Genomic DNA, 21,743 nt, shown 5'->3' with positions numbered 1-21,743 from the left:
TAATGTTTTATTTCACCTCTATGGTTTTTAGTGTACTAGAGAGCTGTTTAATCAGACCATTACCAAATTGAATAAATGACTACTTAGTGATTACTGAACTATTTAGTTACAGAGTTGGGGAGAACTCCTTTTAAAAAATAAGCCATTTTGAATAGTTCATATAAGATCATCCTAATAAATAAAATGGAACAGAATGTGTTTGCCACATAACAGCTTAGTGATTTTTAATTTCTGTATTGTGATGAAACAGCCAGTTTTTCTAGAATGTAGCCAGTCCTTTGTTTCTCAGAAGCTGTGCAGACTTGTGGCATTCAGTCCTAATGCTGCCATAACAGTGTTTCTAAACAGTAGTTCAGAAATTAGACATTTTTGTGTAGTCTCTAGGCACAGCCAAGAGTTTAACACTGTACATGGAGAGAAACTTGCCTTTTTCTGTGGATGTCATACATAGGACCTGTTGAGGTCCTTAGCGGGTGGCTGACAGGATGAACTGGGCATTCAATATTAAAGGGTGGTATCATAGTTAGCAAAGGGGTTACCCCAGCAGAGTTTGTAGATCAGGAATTGTTTGGAGCCTAGATCTTGAGAAAGTGAACAAGAAGCATATTGACTAAAGATAAAAAATGAAAACCAGGTATTGTCATTTTAAACTCTGAGCTCTTGGAGTGGCAGTCATGTCTTTTCCATATTATTATCTCCAGTGATGAGCATTGTCTGTTGGAGACACTCACTATACATTTCTTGAATAGAGTAAGGACTTACTGGACTTTGACACGGAACTAACGTTCTGTGTGATACAGGACTGTGTGCTCATGAGAAGCTGGACTGTGTAGGTGAGGATGCTGAGGCTTCTGTTCCCATAGAGAAGTTCTTGAGATGGCTCAAGCTTCTGGAACCCTTTTTCTTGGACTTTGCAGATGTTCAAGGTGTTTCTAGTTAGAAGCTTTATGTTTTGTAATGGGTAAAATAGTGCTAAAATATATAATTCTTTGCTGTTTATACCAAATTGAGGATCTCTCAGGACAAATACAGTGAACAGATTTTAATAATAATAGCTAATACTTATATAGGGCCAAATAGTTGTAAGTACTTTTCATGTATTTAACTCATTTAATCCTCCCAAAAGACTTGTGAAGGAAGAAACTATCATTGCCTGCTTATAGAGGAGGATATTAGGTGTAGAAAAGTTAAATGATTTGTTCAAAGTTACATATAAATTAAGTGCTGCCCCACAACAGGCCCCGGTGTGTGATGCTCCCCTTCCTGTCTCCAAGTGATCTCATTGTTCAGTTCCCACCTATGAGTGAGAACATGTGATGTTTGGTTTTCTGTTCTTGTGATAGTTTGCTGAGAATGATGGTTTCCAGCTGCATCCATGTCCCTACAAAGGACATGAACTCATCCTGTTTTATGGCTACATAGGATTCCATGGTGTATATGTGCCACATTCTCTTAACCACTCTGTCACTGATAGACATTTGGGCTGGTTCCAAGTCTTTCCTATTGTGAATAGTGCCACAATAAACATACGTGTGCATGTGTCTTTGTAGCAGCATGATTTATAATCCTTTGGATATATACCCAGTAAATGGGATGACTGGGTCAGAAGCGGGAGGGATAGCATTAGGAGATATACCTAATGTAAATGATGAGTTAATAGGTGTAGCACACCAACATGGCACATGTATACATATGCAACAAACCTGCACGTTGTGCACATGTACCCTAGAACATAAAGTATAATTTTAAAAATAAATAAATTAATCAAGTGCAGAAGCTAGTTTTTGAAAGCTTGGCTCTAGCATTTGTTTTTTAACCATTAAGCCAAACATCAAATTCCCCTTCCCACACTTTTTTTTCGCTTTTACCAAAGAAATATCTTAACAAAATGACTCCTTTGGAGGGGGAATACATGCATATATGTATATAGTCAACATGCTTCTTGGTCACTTTCCCAAGATCCAGGCTAGATCTAGGCTCTAAACAATTCCTGATCTACAAACTCTGCTGGGGTAACCCCCTTTCTAACTATGATACCACCCTTTAATATTGAATGCCCAGTTTATCCTGTCAGCCACCCGTTAAGGACCTCAACAGGTCCTATGGATGACATCCACAGAAAAAAGCAAGTTTCTCTGCATGTACAGTATATATATACACACACACAGGTACAGATTTATATACACACATATGTATCTGTGTAAGCATGCATATATATATCTATATATATCTGTATATACATGCATATATATCTGTATGTATATATAATCTATATATACACACATATAATCTATATTATATATACTCTATATATACATATATAATCTATGTGTATATATACCCTATATACATAATCTATGTGTATACATACCCTATATACATATATAATCTATATATTATATACATATAATCTATATATATACATACGGATATATGCATATATACACATATAGACATATATACACACAGATATATACACACACACACTGTGTCTGTGTGTGTATGTGTGTCTGTATTTCTCCATGTGTATGAGGTCAGAGTGAGGACCAAGACGCTATTTTTTCTCTAAAGTGGTTCATATATTGTAAGTGATTTAATTGAGGGAAGATACAGTTGTATTAGCTAAAACACTTAAAAGTTTATAAGTAGGGTGTCTACACAAAGGCAAACATTCCTCTAATTTCTAAACAGTTTTTACTTCTACTGAATGTACCTAACATTTTCATGTCCTGATGATTAAAGTGTGAGGAATGAATTAATAACCAATTTCAAATACGTGTATTGTTACCATGCAAATCTGTTAATAGTTCTCAATTCCCACATCAGTGTGAACTAAGGAAAATGAAACTAAGTTGCATTAAGAATGTGCTCAGTTGTATATAAAGATTTACTTCCTGATAGTAAGAGTGATGATATAATTAAATGGTTTACTGAAACAGTTATGAGATTTTATTCTTTCATTCATTTGACATGCATTATTGGAATCTTAGTATTCTCAAACTATGTATTTGGAGATAAATATTGATGTCTGACCATAATGATAGTTTAGGTATTCCTTGGCCTGGAAGGAGGACACTAGTTCATTTTATTAACGTGTTCTTCGTCTGTGGAGAGTCCTCCACAATGTCATTTTAGTAAAATACTGGATCTTTAGTAAACCATGACTACCAAAGACAAGGTGTCATTCTAGGCAGCCAGCAGACTTCTTGCCCTACTCCTGACAAGCAAAATAAAGTAGCTTAGGGTAATGGCCATGAGTTTAGTCATTTTCATAGTTATGCTAAATCAGCTTCCCTCAGGAGCACCTCCTTCCTTTCCTTTCTCTGTGTAAATGAGCGGGAGTATGATATGACTATTCTAGTACACTCAGAATTAGATGTGTGATCAAGTATTGATCTGCAGGAAGTTCCTAATCCTGTCTGATGTTTTCTGTGTTAGCTCTTTTTTTCTTTTGTCATAATGTTAGAATGTTAGCCAGTTCCTTCATTTTGTTATTCCCTTACTTTTTAAGGCAGGGTTCTTCTGTACAAGAACCCTGAAGTGATCCTAACATTGTCTTCAAAATGTAGGGTCAGAATCAGAAGTGGAGACTGTGAGTTCATTGTGAGTTAACAGTCTATTATTTAAAAGTACAACAGAAAAATGGTTTTGCTTTCATTCCATTTCTGGGACTCTAATGTTTTCCAAAGGAGTCTGGAATAAAGTATTGTATTGGTCCAATTGCTTGGGATCCACTGAGGTTGTTACTAGAGTGGACAATGGTGTAAAACCCCCAAAGTAGAATTCTTTAATGTCCTTTTGGATCTTTGAACACTTTCTACAATTATGCTTGACATGGACGCCATTGAAATCATTCCAAGGTCAAGGTCACTCAGCAATTTTACTAATGCTTCAAGTTAGTGGAATTTTATTTTTCCCCCCATAATGCTTGTTTTACAAAATAAAATATAGTATATTTTAGTAGATATTGTAAGATCAATTTTTGAAATTTCTTTTATCAAAATAAATATAAATTTAATTTCATGAAGTATCTGTATGTTTATATATGTAAATGTGCAATTACAGATATGAAATATAATTTATATACATGTATCTATGCATGCACCTGGATCTTATCTGAGGTATAAAACATGAAATGCAAATTAATGTGTTTTATGAAAATATGTAAAAAGTTATTTTTTTAATTTTATGGAAACACAGAGTAATGATAAAAATTAAATTTTATTAAAAATCTTTTTGTAACTATAATTAATATTAACATTTTGCTTTAACCTAAGCTTAAATGTTTTATTTGCTAGAGTCACTTGTTAAAATACTAAAAAGTTTACAAGGTATCAAGGTAAAATAGAAATTATTTCAAAAAACAAAAATGCATGCTGAATTTTCCCTCCTGCTTTATAAAACAAGCAAGTCCTTTATGTAGATTTCTACAATTCATAATTCACTTGCCATTAAATGACACTCTATTTATATTTTAGACTATTATGACTTCAATTCGAGACACAATTGTTTTCCAAAATGAATTCAATGTGGGAAGTATTTATGTAATAGATGAAATATAGCTATTAAGGTGATTGGAATTGAATAAATATAGTATGTATAAAGGGAGGATGAAAATGTACAACTATTGCATGTTGATAGAAGCATTCTGATTAAGAAAAGTATTTTTTGTCATAAACTCAAGTATATTTTTATAATTTACTTTTTAATAATATACTCTGATTTTAAAAGTCTCTTTTATAATGTACTTTTATATAAGTTTTCTTAAGAAATCTTGATCTTGCATTAACAATTGCATACATATCTTGGTGCCTAGCACAGTGGCTCACGCCTGTAATCCCAGCACTTTGGGAAGCTGAAGAGGGAGAATTGCTTAGTCTAGGAGTTCTAGACCAGCCTGGCCAGTGTAGTGAGACCCTGTTTCTACAAAAAAGTTTTTTAAAAACTAGCTGGGTATGATGGCGCATGCTCGTAGTCTCAGCTACTCAGGAGGCTGAGGTGGGAGAATTGCTGAGGATTGTTTGAGTTCAGGAGGTCAATGCTGCAGTGAGCTGTGATCATGCCACTGCACTCAAGCCTTACAACAGAGCAAGACCCCGTCTCAAAACAAAACAAACAAAACAAAAATAAAGAAATAGCTTGGTATGTAAGGGCAATTTGGGGTTGATGATTTGGAGAGGGATGGAAAGATACATAGATACCTGTATCTACATAGATAGACCTCTCTTATATATGCATACGGATACAGATATAAATAGATATCTACATGTAGATAGATGCATATCTATGAAAATACACGTCTAAATAACCATAGATATCTATTAATATCTATCTCTATCTGTAAATTTTAACTTAAAATTTTATATACATATAAGCCTATAGTTCTATATTGGTAGCTAAGATTAAAAAGCTATTCAGGGGAAGACCTGAGCTGTTCTTTTATGACATCTGGTGGTGTTTCATATTTGATGTATTGGTTGCTACTGATGTTTGCATCGGTGAATCTTTCCACTGGAAATTTCATTTCTTCATGGTTTACCCCTCAACTAAAATGTTTTCTTTCTGGATAATATCCCCTGACTGCTTTCTTCCTCTTTTAGCCTAAAGTTTTCTAAAAATTTCAAATGCATTGTAGTCAGCTTTACTTACTTTTCACAGTATAGCAACTCAAGAATTGTATGCTAAGAGGAGGAATAAAATTATGTAAAAAATGAAGTAGAAACATAGTTACCTAGGACAAATATAATAAGTGTATAAACCAAGAGTAAATATTTTACTTAAGGGTTTAAAAATGATATCAATTTTTGCTAGTTAGGAACAATGAATAATGCTTATCACCCCCACTGTTATTTAGTGTTGTTCTGGATGATATAACCCATGTGTAATGACAGAAAAAAGAATTATGGCTGTTGAAAAGGAATAGATGAAATTATCAACTTTTTCCAGAAAATAAATTTATACCTAAAAAATCCATCAAAACCTATTATAAATAACAGAAGTGCAATAAGATGGCTAGTTATAAATAAATACATAAATATAAATTTTTTTTTCTATAATTCAATAATAAATCTGAAAATAGTCTGATTCTGAATATCAATTAAATATATAATAAGTACTATAGCTTAACAAGAAATGTGCAGGATCTATTTAAGGAAAAGAGAAAAGAAGAACTTATGATAATTATTTTAATATCAATACAAAAGAGTGAATGAGTTGATAGGTAGCTAAAAGCATAATTTTAAAAATTTACTAAAAAAAGCAATTTTTAAAGTAAATTTATAAGTATCTAAGAAAGAAAACTGGAATATATCCCTATCTCAATTTACATGTCAAAATAAATTACAAATGTTATATTTAATACTTCACTTTTTCCAGAAAATTAAATATAAAAATACAGAAAATGAAGGGGAAAAATATAAGTAAGTTACAAATTCTGGGCTAGGAAGCCCAATGATAAAAAGCAAAGGCAGACACCATTATTGAAAAATATCATATTTTAAAATAAAAATAGATCCCCTTTTTATATTTAAAAATAACATTTAAAAGCCATTGGGTAAAAAAAAAAAAAATGACTCTAACATGTGACAGACAATGAAACAATACCCTTAATGTGGAAAAACACTTATAAATCAATAATAAGGATGCACAAATGACAAAAAAGTATCCAAATGAAGAACTATGATGAAAGTTCAAAGTCACTATTCGTCTTGGAAATACAAATTAAAACTAGAGTAAGATTTCATTTTAAATCTATCGAATGCTAGTTGGTGTCTTTCAGAAATGCCAGGCCAAACTATTCGTAATGCTAGAAATGTTTTGCCTGACAGTGGTTGAAAACTATTTATAATATCTGGAAAGGAAATTACACAACTTGAGAATTTTCTTGCTGTGAACTCAGATATGAAAAGGCAGTTAGATGACAATTTCACTTCATTAATTTATAAATTCACGCACTACTACAGATTTTAGAGATCATGCAATTCAGTATCTCCATTTAAGAGTAGGAACCTATGGGCTATTCTGTTCAGGAAATGAGAACTATAGCATGTATATGTGTTTCATAAGGTATCTGGTGGATATTACTTTCTTGTTTTGTTTGTTTGTTTGTTTTTTATCATTTGGAGGTTGGAAAGCATGTTCAGTCCTTGTAAGGGTCACATTTAGACAGCTACAGATTTTAGTTATTCCAAGGAAGGAATAGGGAATTATTTCAAAAGATGAAAGAAAAACCTTCTTTGATCTAAAAGCAGAACTACCATTTGACCCAGCAATCCCATTACTGGGTATATACCCAGAAGAAATATAAATCATTCTACCATAACGACACATGCTCACGGGTGTTCACTGCAGCACTATTTACAATAACAAGGACACAGAATCAACCTAAATGCCCATCGATGACAGAGTAGATAAAGAAAATGTGGTAAATATACAGCATGAGGTACCATGCAGCCATGAAAAAGAACAAGATCATGTCTTTTGAAGGAACATACAGCTGGAGGCCATTATCCTTAACAAACTAATGCAGGAACAGAAACCCTAAATACTACATGTTCTCGCTTATAAGTGGGAGTTAAATGATGAGAACTCGTGAACACAAAGGAACAACAGACACTGGGGTCTATTTGAGGGTGAAGGGAGGGAGAAGGGAGAGGAGCAGAAAAGATTGGGGATTGGGCTTAATTCTTGGATAATGAAATAATCTGTTCATCAAACCCCCATGACACGAATTCATGTATGTAAAAAACCTTCACATGTACCCCAGAACCTAAAATAAAAGCTTTCGTAAAACACATTTCTTTGTTTTATGCAGATGAGAATGAAACCATTGCTCAACACTTCTTGTACATTAAAGCACATTATTCTTGTTTTTTTTTCCTGAGGTATTTCCCTACTTTTTATCCTAATCTATACTTCCATTGTAATTTTTAGAATGCTAATCTAATATTTATTGAATTTTTTTATGGTAAGCAACTGAAAAAATTTTAATTTTCAAAAGGAAGAAAAATATATGTTTAAATAGTAAGGTAACACAACTTTGGTATTCTAAGGAATGTTTGGGGATTCATTCCAGGGCACTCATATTTTCAGGTTAGTTTTCAACTGTTCTTTTGTCAAGTATAATCAATGCAGATTTTGTTATTCATGTATTTATAGAGCTGGTTAGCCATAAATATTTTATGAATGGAGACATTTCTAGCACCACCTAATGGCAGTCAAGTAAAAAGAAAAAGTTTTTCTAATTTAGGAACTGTTTTGCATAATTTAAATTAAACTATACCTAGAGTTATTTCTGTATGAAAACGAACTTTTACATTCCCTAATGCACTAACTAGGTGCTGGAAATCCATCTCTGAGCAATTGGATTGAGTAGGAATGAAGCTGAAGGGATATTTGATAATGAAACCAAGGGGGTTTCTGCTGTCTTTATGTGTGCAAGAATAAGAAAATACCCAGCTAATAGAATAAATCATTTTATGTGAAAATTTTCTTTTAGTTTCAGGAGCCTATGCATACTATATTTTCCATACTCTTGTTTCCTGAAAAAAGTATATTTTGAGCATTGTATTGATGTATTTTATTTGTCTTGTTTTTCAGCAGTTATTTATACATCTTTGACTACTATTCTACTAGTTTAATAAAGCATTTTTTAAAGTTTCTGATAGTTTTTTAAAACTGAGTCATATCATTCTGATTATAATATTAGAATTTTCTGTTGAATATGAGTCAAAGAACATGCTTTAGATCCGTAAGCTCTACTCATTTATTTAATGTGTTTCCTAGTAGGATTTGAATAATGTGTTGTCTGTCGTATCCCTAGGACTGAGATCAATGGATTTGGTTAATGTATCTGAAGGAGAAGGAGAATTTAGCGATAGCACCAGATTCTGACACCTTTCACCCTCGCCTCAACATTTTGGTTTGATACTTCCTTCTATGATCTAAACAGGGAATAGTAGGCCGACTGCAGATACAGGTAGTTTTTCTTTTTTTTTTTTTTTTGAGATGGAGTCTCACTGTGCCACCCAGGCTTAGAGTGCAGTGGCACGAACTCGGCTCACTGCAACCTCCAACCTCCGCCTCCAGGGTTCACGTGATTCTCTTGCCTCAGCCTCCCGAGTAGTTGGGATTACAGTTGTGCCAACATGCCCAACTAATATTTGTATTTTTGGTAGAGACGGGGTTTCACCGTGTTGACTAGGATGGTCTCGAACTCCTGACCTAAAGTGATCCCCCGGCCTTGACCTCCCAAAGTGCTGGGATTACAGGCATGAGCCACCATGCCCGGCCAGATACAGGTAGTTACAAAAATCAACAAAGAATAGACAGTCTGGTGGTGGTAGTAGTTTCAAGAAAGTGCTTTCTCTTTGACTGTAATTTCTTCCTTTCTATGAATATTTATTTATTGATGCCCTGTAATGCCCTTCACTTCATTGCGCACCCTCTGAATTTTAATTCATTCTTCACAGTCCAGCTCAACCATCACAGCTTCTGTGAACTTTTTCTGTATATCATTTTGTTCTCATTTCAACAAAATTCATCACTTTTTTGCTATTTTATACCTGTAGATTACATATCCCTCGTGTACTGGGTCTTTAGAGTATTTTGTACTCATTTGAATACAAATACTTCTACTACTATAGGACAGGTTTCCCTTCAAATAAGTATTATGCCTTTCTTGTTTATCTTTATTATTCAGAGCAAACATGTATTTTGGTGAAAGCAAAGGCAAGTTAATGGAACTAATGTATCTTCAAGTTATTGTCTACTGTTTATTTTCTCTAGTTTTATATTTTAATATAGGTTGATGTTTTCATTTCTTCCTTTCATTAATCAATTTTTTTAAATTCCTGCTAAAAGTCAACTAGTATTTGTTGTTAGTTTTTGTTTTGTTTTGTTTTGTTTTAGAGACAGGGTCCCACTATGTCACTATCTTGCCCAGGCTGGACTCAAACTCCTTGGTTCAAGCCATCCTCCTGCCTTGGGTTCCCAAATAACTGAGACTATAGGCATATGCAACTGTGCCTGGCTGGGTTTTTGTTTTGTTTTGTTTTTGTTATTTTTAACATCATATAATACTTGATTGACTTTTCTAAACCCATGGATTAATATCTGTTCCTAAAGTAAAAAATTGTTAACTTTGTTATTGAAGGCTAAAAAGAGAAAATGTCTGGCTTAAAGGCTATCCTAAATTTTTGAAAAATTCTTAGGAGAATATAATCATCTCTATGAAGAATAATTTGGAAAATACAGGTATATTTTTAAGTAAGAGAGATTCAGAATTTACAAGAAAAAAATCTTGAATATGAAGATGATTAGACAATTGTACAAATATGTAGATAAATATATCAAATTTTACAAAACATAAAATAGCATTAAAAAGAGAAGAATTTATCACTGCTGTCACTTATCACTGTTGCAGAGGTCCAATTAATGCAACAAGAAATAAGAGATTAAAAGTTGAACATAAATTGATCAGATTATTATTATTTTCTGATAATATTTCCTATAAAATCCAAGATAATCCATTGAAAATATAGAACCAGTTGAACAATCTACAAATTGACTGGAGTCAAGAGAAATATATATAAAACAATTGCATTCATGTTCTCACAAAATTACTCATAAAGTAATTAGAAACTTCTGTTTCAAATTGTGATGTAGAGGAGTGAGAAACAACTTCACTTTCATGGTAATAACAAGAAACACCAGACTAAGTAAATATCTCTGTCTATGAGGCTATCAAGGAGAAGCAATGTAGAAAACCCTGGCTGAACTGAATTTTAGGAAGAAATAAGTGCATCATAGGTGATCAGAGTGCTGTGGCAGTTTCCATATCTAAGGCTAAGCACTTGTTCAGATAGCGGAAGAGTATGCTACTGTAGGTGGGGAGAATTTTAAAGGTCAAGGGGAAACCATCGACCCTTAGACAACAATGTGGCCTAGTAAGATGAAATGAAATCTAGAAGTCTAAATGCCAAAGCAAGTAGCTCAGCCCCAGCTTCCACTATTATCCTCCACAATTGAATTTTGCCAAGATAATGTCAGTTGAAGAGGCCCTAGAAGTGGATTTCTATGAAATCTTGCCATGATTGGATTCCAGAATTATGAAGAAATTTAATCCAAATATGAACCAAAAATGTTTATAATCCCAGTCAAGTCCCCTGCTAGCTCAAATATGGATAAGATCCAAAAGGTGGCATCACCAATGGTTGAAGGTTGAGCTTCAGGTGAACTAAATATAGTTAAAGCTCAACTTTAGTTCTACATAGCCAGTAGAAATATATCCACAGATTGCCAAATTACTGTAGTGAGAAAGCAAATAATTTAAAGCAAATATTGTAAACATTTAAAAAAAAGGTAAAATTCATATAATGGGTGAAAAGATAAAATATTTTAAGAGATAAATGATAGCTCTAAGAAGAAACAAAATGGAAATTCCAGATCTGAAAAGTATAAATTTACAATAAAAATTTTATTGGATAAGTATAATAGCAAATTGGTCAGTGCAGAATAAAAGATTAATGAATGTAAACACATACCATTATGAAGTAACCAAACAAAAATAAAGAGAAAAATAGGTTGTAAAAAATAAACAGATCGATAACATGTGGAATAGTATCAGGAGATTTAACATGCATGGAGATGTGGGTTCCAGGAAGAAGAAATAGGCAGAAAAATATTTGAAGAAATAACTGATGCTAAATATTCAAATTTGATGATGGAACAACCTAAAAATGCAAGAGGCTCAATGAATTCCAATTAGAATAAATATACTATAACCACATATTATATACTCACAGTCCAATTACTAAAATAAAGATTAAGGAAATAAAAACCTTAAACTCAACTAGAAAAAAGGGAAAAGACACTGCATAGAAGAGAACAATGAAAGGAATGAATGCTAACATTTCGTCAAAAATAATTGAGGCTAGAAGATAATAGAATATCTTTAGAAACTTTAAAACACCAATCTCACTTCTATATTCAGTGAAATTTGAGAATTTCACTGTTATTCATATTGTTCAAAAATAATTTGAAAGACATTTTTAGATTAAAAAAATGAGTTACTATACTTGCATTACAAGAAGTGCTAAAACATTTTTAGACTAAAAAAATACCAATAATAAATGTGAGGAAAGGATGAAGGAAAATGGAAATTAAAAATATGAATAAACAGAAAATATTATTAAAAATTCTTTTGAAGACATTTGATTAGTGAAAACAAGAAATTTAAATATATTCTGCAGTTTACAACATATATGAAATTAAACTGTATGAAAAATAGTACAAATAATTGGACAAGAGTAAATGGAAGTATGTTGCTGTAAGACTCTTATATGTGACGCAGTATAATGCTAATTTGTGATAGTATGCGAGTTAAGAATGCATATGATGATCCTTAGAGAGCCGTTTTAAAAAGTCTAGCTAGGCAGATGAAAAAGGTAGCAAAATGAAATGTTAAGGTAACTCCTCTAATCCATGACAAGATAGGGAAGGCACAGCAAAGGAGCAAAGAGCAAATGCAAAAAAAAAAAAAAGAAGAAGAAAGTAAGAAAAGAGAGAATTCAAATAGCAAGATGGTAAAATTAAGTTAGAAACATATTAATAATTATGTTGAATATAAATGCACATAACAGTAATAAAAAAGAATAGCTTATTAACCTGGCTAAATGAGCAAGACTCATAAAGTGTGTACAAGAAACACACTTTAAGTACAAAAACATAACTAGCTTAAAAGTAAAAGGATGGAAAAAATAAACCATGAAACACTTATCATAAGAAAATGGTAGTGGTGATATTTATATCAGCCAAAATAACCTTTAAGACCAGTAATATTACTAAATAGACATTTTGTAATGATAGTCGATTGATTAAGAAGAAATTATCCTAAATGTGCTTATATGTAGTAATAGAGTTTCAAAATACATAAAGCAGAAGTTTACAAACTAAAGGACAGAACAGAGAAATTCTCTCCCATACCTCAAGATTTTTAAATGACTTTCTTAGTACTTAATAAAAGAAGTTGATAAAAATCGGTAAAAATACAGAAAAATCAAACACACTATCAACAAACTTAAGTGACAGTTATTGTACATTTTATACAAAACTGGAAAATGGCTATTGTTTTCCAAATGTACATGGAAAGTATGTACATTTGAAAGTATGTACACTACAAATATTCTACAGCTAATATGTTGGGCCATAAAAGAGTCTTAATATATTTCAAAAGTTGAAGTCAGAGTATATTCTCTGTTTACATAGAATTAAATTAGAAATCAATCTGAGAATGCTGTCTGGAAATTTTCTAAGTGCTTCAAATTAACACATCTCTAAATGCCCTACCAATTAAGAAAAGGGTATTTTTTTTAACAATTAAAAAATAAAGTATAACATGAGCTTTTTGGAATGTACCTCAAGTAATGCCTGGAGAGAAATGTATAGGTTAGATGGTTATCTTAGAAGAAAAAAGCCCAAACTTTCCTAAGCTTCTTCTTAAAACAAGCAAAAAAGAACAAATTAAGTCCAAAGTAATAAGAAATTTAAAAAATTAAGACAAAATTGGATATCAATGAAATAGAAACAGAAAGCAAAGCCCAGAACTGATTTGCAAGAATGATGGGTGTTGGGGAGTGGAGAGTGGTAAGGGGGGAGAAGGAGGAGGAGAGAGAACAGGAGAGGAAGAGAGAGAGAGAAATATTTTGGATTAGTTTAAAAAATCTTTCAATATGATTTACCACATTAATAGAGGTAACAGTATAGAAAAATATATTATCTCAATAGAGTTGGAAAATATTTCACAAAATTTTACAACTACTCATAAAGAAAACTTTCAGCAAACTAAGTACAGGAGAGATAAAGGACCACTACAAATATTCTACAGAATATATATATATGTATATGTATGTGTATACATGTGTGTGTGTATATATATGTATATATGAAATGTACACTACAAATATTCTACAGCTAATATGCTAATATGCTGAGCCATAAAACAGGCCATATATATATATACATATATATATACACACACACACATATATATATGTGAAATAGTGCATGTTTTGCTTTTCAGATAGGGATTAAGTTTTCGTTCAAACTTTACCAGTAGTTTTAGCCACTGCTAAAACAATACAATAACATAAAAGTCATAAATATTGAAAAGGAAAAGAAAATGTATTTATTTGCCATCGACATAATTTTGTATGTAAATGCTTTAAACAATCCTCAAAAAAGTGTTAAAACTAATAAATGAACTTAGAAAGATTGCAGAATACAACATTAATATAAATAAAATTAATTGAACATACACTAACAATAAACAAGTTAAACAAATAAAATTGGATTTAAAAGAATATTCAAAAAACCACTTAAATTTAACAAAATAAATGGAAATATTTGCATAGTCAAAGCTATAAAACATAACTTAGAAAAATCTGACAAAGGGCTAATATCCAGAATCTACAAAGAACTCAAACAAATATACAAGAAAAAAACAAACAACCCCATCAAAAAGTGGGCAAAGGATATGAACAGACATTTCTCAAAAGAAGACATTCATACAGCCAACAGACACATGAAAAAATGCTCGTCATCACTCGCCATCAGAGAAATGCAAATCAAAACTACAATGAGATACCATCTCACACCAGTTAGAATGGCAATCATTAAAAAGTCAGGAAACAACAGGTGTTGGAGAGGATGTGGAGAAATAGGAACACTTTTACACTGTTGGTGGGATTGTAAACTAGTTCAACCATTATGGAAAACAGTATGGCAATTCCTCAAGGATCTAGAACTAGATGTACCATATGACCCAGCCATCCCACTACTGGGTATATACCCAGAGGATTATAAATCATGCTGCTATAAAGACACATGCACACGTATGTTTATTGCGGCACTATTCACAATAGCAAAGACTTGGAATCAACCCAAATGTCCATCTGTGACAGACTGGATTAAGAAAATGTGGCACATATACACCATGGAATACTATGCAGCCATAAAAAAGGATGAGTTTGTGTCCTTTGTAGGGACATTGATGCAGCTGGAAACCATCATTCTTAGCAAACTATCACAAGAGCAGAAAACCAAACACTGCATGTTCTCATTCATAGGTGGGAACTGAACAGTGAGATCACCTGGACTCGGGAAGGGGAACATCACACACTGGGGCCTATCATGGGGAGGGGGGAGGGGGGAGGGAATGCATTGGGAGTTATACCTGATATAAATGATGAATTGATGGGTGCTGACGAGTTGATGGGTGCAGCACACCAACATGGCATAAGTATACATATGTAACAAACCTGCACGTTATGCATATGTACCCTAGAACTTAAAGTATAATAATAAAATAAAATCAATGTAAACCTAAATAGATGAAGATTTATCACGTTTGTGGATGAAAAACAAGATATTGTTAAAATAGCCATTTTCCTGAAGTCGATTTATTCATTTAATGAAATTCCAATAAAAATTCAAGCAAGTTTTTTATGAAGAAATTCCCAAGTTGATTCTACAAGTTGAAAGAATATGCAGAGACCTGGAATATCCAAAATACTATTGAATAAAGTATTTAAAAATTGACCAACTTAGTCATCTTATTTCAAGATTTAAAATAAAGCCATAATAATTCAGGCTTTATAGTATTTGTGTAAGTACTGGCAAATTAATCAGAAATAGTCTCAGACTTCCAATGTCAATTAAAATTTGAGGGAGCTAAGGCAATTCAACGGGGAGAATACAATCTTTTCAACAAATAGTATTGTATAGTGTGTAGTAGTCCAAAAAAATAATAAAGCCTGACCCCCACCTCACATCATTCATACAATTGAATTTGAGATGGATTCATAGACCTAATAAATAAAAGCTGAAATTATAAAGCTTCTAGAAGAAAAATGAGAAAATACCTTGATCATCTTGGTGTTGGTAAAGATTTCTCAGACAAGGTACAAACAAAGCGCTAACCACCAACAAATGATAAATTCAACTTCATCAAAAATATTAAGAAAATGAAAAGGTAAGTCAAAGACCTGATTAGGCTAGGCATATATTTAACTTAGAATATGCCAAGGAGTTTTCCAAAATGATTGTTTAGTTTTGCGTTTACATTAGCAATGTATGAGAGTTTTCATTGCATCACCTCTTCATCAGAATTTGGTGTTTTTAATTTTAGCCATTCTAGTGGGTATGGAGATGTGTCTCATAGTAGTTTTAATTTGCATTTCCCCGATGAATGATGACACTGAACATCTTTCTTGTGAGCCTTGGTTATTTCCATATCAGAATTTTTAGTCAAGTGATTGTTTAGACGTTTTGCTCATTTTCCGTTGGGTTGATTGGCTTTTTATTGAGTTGTAAGATTTTTTAATATATTCTACATGTCAATTCTAAGAATTTAAATTTCTGATCAAAGATTTAAACAATTTATAGTAACTTTTTAGCAGCTTTTTCATTCATACTAGGAACTTATATTTCAGGTTCCTTCTCTTGATTTGGATTTTGGAAGGCAAAATTTTCATCAGCTGAAATGTATTAGTTCTTGATTTCTTTTTGTTCTTACAATACCTTTGTATGGCTATTACTTGACAATTTCCAATCATTTTGAAATGTCTTACATTTTCCTGTATCTGCAATAACAAAGTTAAGTTGACTAGAATAAAGGCTTTTGGATGGCTTTTTACGTTTCTTAGTTCAAGAGAGACACATTTGGTTTTTGAAAAATATTTGTGTTGAAGTCTAACACACATACAGAAAAGTGCAAAAAGTAGCAATGACAGGTTGACCCATTTTTATAACCTGGACAGCCCTGAGTACCCAGCACCCACAGTACAAATAGAAGACTACAGGGCCCCCAGTGGGCCTGCCTTGTGCCCTTTCTAAATCTCAGCCAGGATTACCTCTATCCTGACTTCTAACATCATAGATGGATTTTTGTCTGGTTTTGAACTTGATATAAATGGGATCATACAGTATATATTCCTGTGTTCTTAGTGTCTCTGACACAATCCATATTTGTGAGATTCATGTATATAGTTGTTCATTCTCATTGCTATATTTGTTTGTACAGTTGAGTGGCATGTGTGTATGTTTCATTTTGAAGGTGTAATTAAAGGTCTTGCTATAAACATACTTGTATATCTTTTGACCCTATGCATTTGGGTGGGGCTGGATATGGATCCAAGAGTAGAACGGTTGGATAAAAAGATACACGTATCGAAAGATACAAGTATAGCTTTTTTTTTTTTTTTTTTGAGATGGAGTCTCTCTGTTGCCTAGGCTGGGGTGCAGTGGCACAGTCTCGGCTCACTGCAAGCTCCGCCCCCTGGGTCACGCCATTCTCCTGTCTCAGCCTCCAGAGTAGCTGGGACTACAGGTGCCTGCCACCACGCCCGGCTAATTTTTTGTATTTTAGTAGAGACGGGGTTTCACGGTGTTATCCAGGATGGTCTCGATCTCCTGACCTCGTGATCCGCCCGCCTCGGCCTCCCAAATTGTTGGGATTACAGGCGTAAGCCACTGTGGCCGGTCCACAAGGATAACTTAATAAATATTGTCAGTTTTTAAAAGAGGTTGTACACTCCAACTAGTAGTTTATGAATACTGCATGTATAGATATTATTACATTATATATTATAAATTTAACATTTTACTTATTTATTTAATATTCTATATAAAAATATAGTTATATGTAATATATACATGTAGTTGCATGTATTTGACTACACTTTGTGTTTCCTTTTCATTTTAGCCATTCTAATGGATATTTAGTGGTATTGCATTTCATTTTGCATTTCTCAGATGACTAATGATAGCGACCATCTTTTTCATATGTTTTTTCTGGCTATGTATCTTGGTATCAGATATATGTATTGCAAATATCTTCTCTCACTATATCGTTTGTCTTTTCATTCTCTTATTCCTACCTTTTGCTAGACAAAAGTTACTAATTCTAACATGGTCTAATTTATCAACTTTTCCCTTTATGTTATAGCTTCACATTTATTGTTTAACAATTATTTGCCTAATCCATGGCCCCAACAGTGTATGATTTTTATGATTAAATTTTAAACTTGTAAACCCTCTTACTTGAAAGTTAAATATTTCCATGTAGAACTTGGATTTTGTATATTTTTAGAATGTTAGGCCATGGATGTAAGTTTATTTTACACATCTCATGTATACCATTTGTACAAAGTATGTGTTCCTTAAATATTTCTTGAATGAATGAATAAATATAGAGATGCATGAAATGCTGTATTATTTAAACAGTAGAAACAAAAAAAACTGAACTTTAGAACATTTCCTTTCTGTCTCATTTTTTGAAAATTAAAATCTAAATTTCAGCAAGTGAGAAAAATATAATTTTCACTTGTCTGCCCATTTTAGTCAGTGTTTCAGCTTAACACAAACATTAAAAGCAAAAAAATATTTTGGCACTGCTGGGTTGTGATCCACAACTCTTCTTATTCCTGGGCCTGGGATGAAAACACATTCAAGAGGCAGAGAGGAAGACAAGCTCAACTACACAGCTGTATTAAAATTTCTGCTCTCCTGTGCACACCACATGTCCACTTTCATTTCTTTGGCCAACACAAGGCTAAGTCAATAGTTAGGAATCTGTAAATACATAATCTTCTCATAGGAAAAGAGAGTGTTAATAATTTGGAGTAGTTATGCATGTTACCACTCTGTCTCACGGTAGAGTCAATAATGTTTTCTTTAAAATGTTTTATATGTTAATTAAAAGATTATATTTATATTTAAATATATTTAGTTCATTTAAAGAATGGATTACATGATTTCAGCATTTTGCTCAAAAGATAGACTTTATATCTATGGCAATAATTATCTAATTGTCAAGAATATGATGTTTCAGTGAACATGTGCATTTTTAATTTCATCATAGAGTTTGCGCAAAAGACAATCATTCATTATTTTGACAATGTAAAGAGAAAAATGAGAAGATTAAATTATTTGAAAAAGCTGTGGGAAAGTCTCACATACACCATCAAATCCAATTGCCTTTTTTTATACTATAGCTTCCCTTCTTATAAGAAATTTTCCTCGATCTGTGTAAAGTATTATATTTTAGTTACACTAGCAGTGCATTTTCTCATATAAGCATAAAACTTGAAAATTAAATAATATATTTTAGAAAAACACATGGACTTGCATATTTCTTAAATAGTGCATAATTTTTATGAGGTTCCCAAGTATATCTTGTCTAAATATTCCTGTAATTCTTACTGATTTATTTTCATTCGTCAGATTTCTCTTGAATTAAAGACAAGCAATTGTCTTCCCAGATTGAGCATTTATTGGTATCTTCCCAACACCTAATTCCTTGCTTTTATTTTCCTCTCTACTGCCACATAGATGACTCCAACACACTGGTAGAGAGTTTTGCTATCTTCATGTTTCAAATTATAGCTATTTTTGTTAAATAACCTCAAGCTGTGTAATTTTATAGGAATAGGTTTTATTATAATGTATGATACCAAATATCACATAAAAATGGTGACAGAAAGATAAGATTTCCCAAGTAGTGTTACTCTGAACCATAAGGAGAAAAGCTTAAGCGAAGAAAAGAGTTGGTAGAAATATAATTGTTTTCTGCTCAGGTTGTAGACCAGACTTTATGTCTATGTTTCTGCTGGTAGATGCTTCCTTCTTTTATCTCCCTGGTCTACCCTAATAATTAATTTCTATGTCTCCCATTTCTTTCTCTATCAGATTTTTCTAATTCATGTTCTGTAACCACTTTCTACTCATTCATTTCCTCAGTCCTTATCACCCAGCAGTCAAGAGTCTGACCATTCTACTCAACTGAAAAAGATTATGTCATTACCGGCTCCATAAGCTTTTCTTCAGTTCTAATTATTCTGGACCTATTGGAAGTGTTTACACAGTTAACTAACCTTGCCTCCTTAAAGTTCCCTCCCATCTAGGCTTCCATTTTATAATATTATCTTGATCTAACTTTATTCTTGCCCTTATTTTTTTCTTTTCTTAAATGTGGACATTTCCATTAAAGGCTCTTGTTCTTTCTCTACAATCTGTCTCTTAGACATGGCTTTTGATAGGTGATTGCCAATTTATTTTCCTAGCACCATCTTCTCTTCTGAGATTTAGATTCTCATTTCCAAATGGCAGATAGAGTTTTCTGCATCATAAGTTCAGTATGCCTAAAACTAAAGATAATTCCTAACCCCAGATTTCCTTCCTTACCTGACATTTCTATTTCTGTTATTAATACTCCATTTTCCTCAATAATTGGTGAAAAGAATGGACCATTTCGCCCCACACCATCACCTCATATCAATATGACTTAATGTGCCTTTCCTGAAATGTATAGAGTTTATCCTTTCAATTATTAATTCAGTTACTTGTCTGTCCTTGTCTTATTCTCCCAAAGCACAGCACTCACCTCTTTTCTGTGTAACTAAGTTATGTCTCCTCTCTACATTTCATCATCAATTTTGTTGCCTTAGTCTCAATTTTGAAAATCCTGTTCCTACTCTCCACTCAAATTTTAATTTCTTCCATTAATTTATGGGATAAGTTTCAAATGGGTGGCTCAATCATTTCAGCGCACGTATTAGGGGAGATGAGAGAGAACAATACATCTAGTAGTAGGAGTCCAAGTGAGTTTGACTACTGAAAACAATGTGTTGGGGCAAACAATTCTATTCTGTGAAGTAGAAGAGTTGCCAGGAAGGACCGCATCCTGAATCTGACAGCAAGAACACAACGTTCAAGCAGGCCGGAGTAAGAGAATAAGAGAGTCTGTAACAATGAGATATAAAAATCACTAGGACAAGTTTGTTGAAAATGATCAAGAGCATAAAATGTAGAAGATGGAGATGAAGAAGTCAAGAAGGCCAGGATAAATTTGACTTGCCTTCTTGGGAAGTCTAAAGCCTGTATCCTAAACTTAACCTTTGCTATGACTAAAGGAATGGTACTCTCAAAATAACTTAGAACACAACATTCTTTTTCATCTTTGTCTTCTATACAAACTTCTCAATCCATATTGTACGGATGTGGAGTCTCACCTATTTCTCCAGATTTATCTAATTCCCTCCTTCACAGCCAGCCTTCCTCAAACTTTCCATACCTCTAGGCCTTTGTACAATTCCCACCAAATCCTTCATATTCTCTGAAAACAAGCTGAAGTATTATATTCTCTAAAACTGTCCTCAATTTCTTTTAATCAGGTATTTTTTATATATCCCTATACCATTGATCACATCACATTACAGTTTTTTTTTTTTTTTTTTTTTTAGTGTCTTTTTTCTCAACTAGAACTCAATGTCAGTTATGGGCTTATTAGTTTTTCTTCTTTACTGTGTAGCAGAGTTCAACAAATGTTAGTGTTCCACAGATGTATGTTGAAAAAACGACAGTCCAATGTTCACCAAATGATATCTGCTTTCCTGCCTTCAAATCCTAGCTAAAGTTTTTCTCTTAAGACATGGTTTCTGGAGTAGTTGATGTCTATTGAACCTGAGTCCACCACCACCCACATATGGAGGACTTTTGGTTACCAGCTCAGCCTGAAGGAAGATCTCCTTCCTTTAAATTTTTATTATCCTGGCTGACTGTATTTTTACTTAAATCAGTATTCATTCTTTATTCACTATTGTGTTCTTGAGATGTTATTTGATTGTCATATTTGGTCTTGAGCTCTTATTTGATTCTCACAGGATAATTTGTTAAGACATATGCAT

The 21,743-nt window shown here is 32.8% G+C and overlaps 1 protein-coding gene across 1 annotated transcript in view; it reads left to right on the top strand.

The window, feature by feature from the left end:
* Positions 1 to 21,743, top strand: part of USH2A (Usher syndrome 2A (autosomal recessive, mild)) — an 802,205-nt gene that overhangs the window by 304,984 nt on the left and 475,478 nt on the right. The gene's annotated exons all lie outside the window — the stretch shown is intronic.

The sequence above is a fragment of the Colobus angolensis genome, unplaced genomic scaffold (assembly GCF_000951035.1).
Source record: "Colobus angolensis palliatus isolate OR3802 unplaced genomic scaffold, Cang.pa_1.0 Scaffold81, whole genome shotgun sequence".
NCBI classification, from domain to species: Eukaryota; Metazoa; Chordata; class Mammalia; order Primates; family Cercopithecidae; genus Colobus; species Colobus angolensis.
The sequence above is the reverse complement of the archived record's forward strand: the minus strand, read 5'-3'. Positions and strand labels throughout refer to the sequence as shown.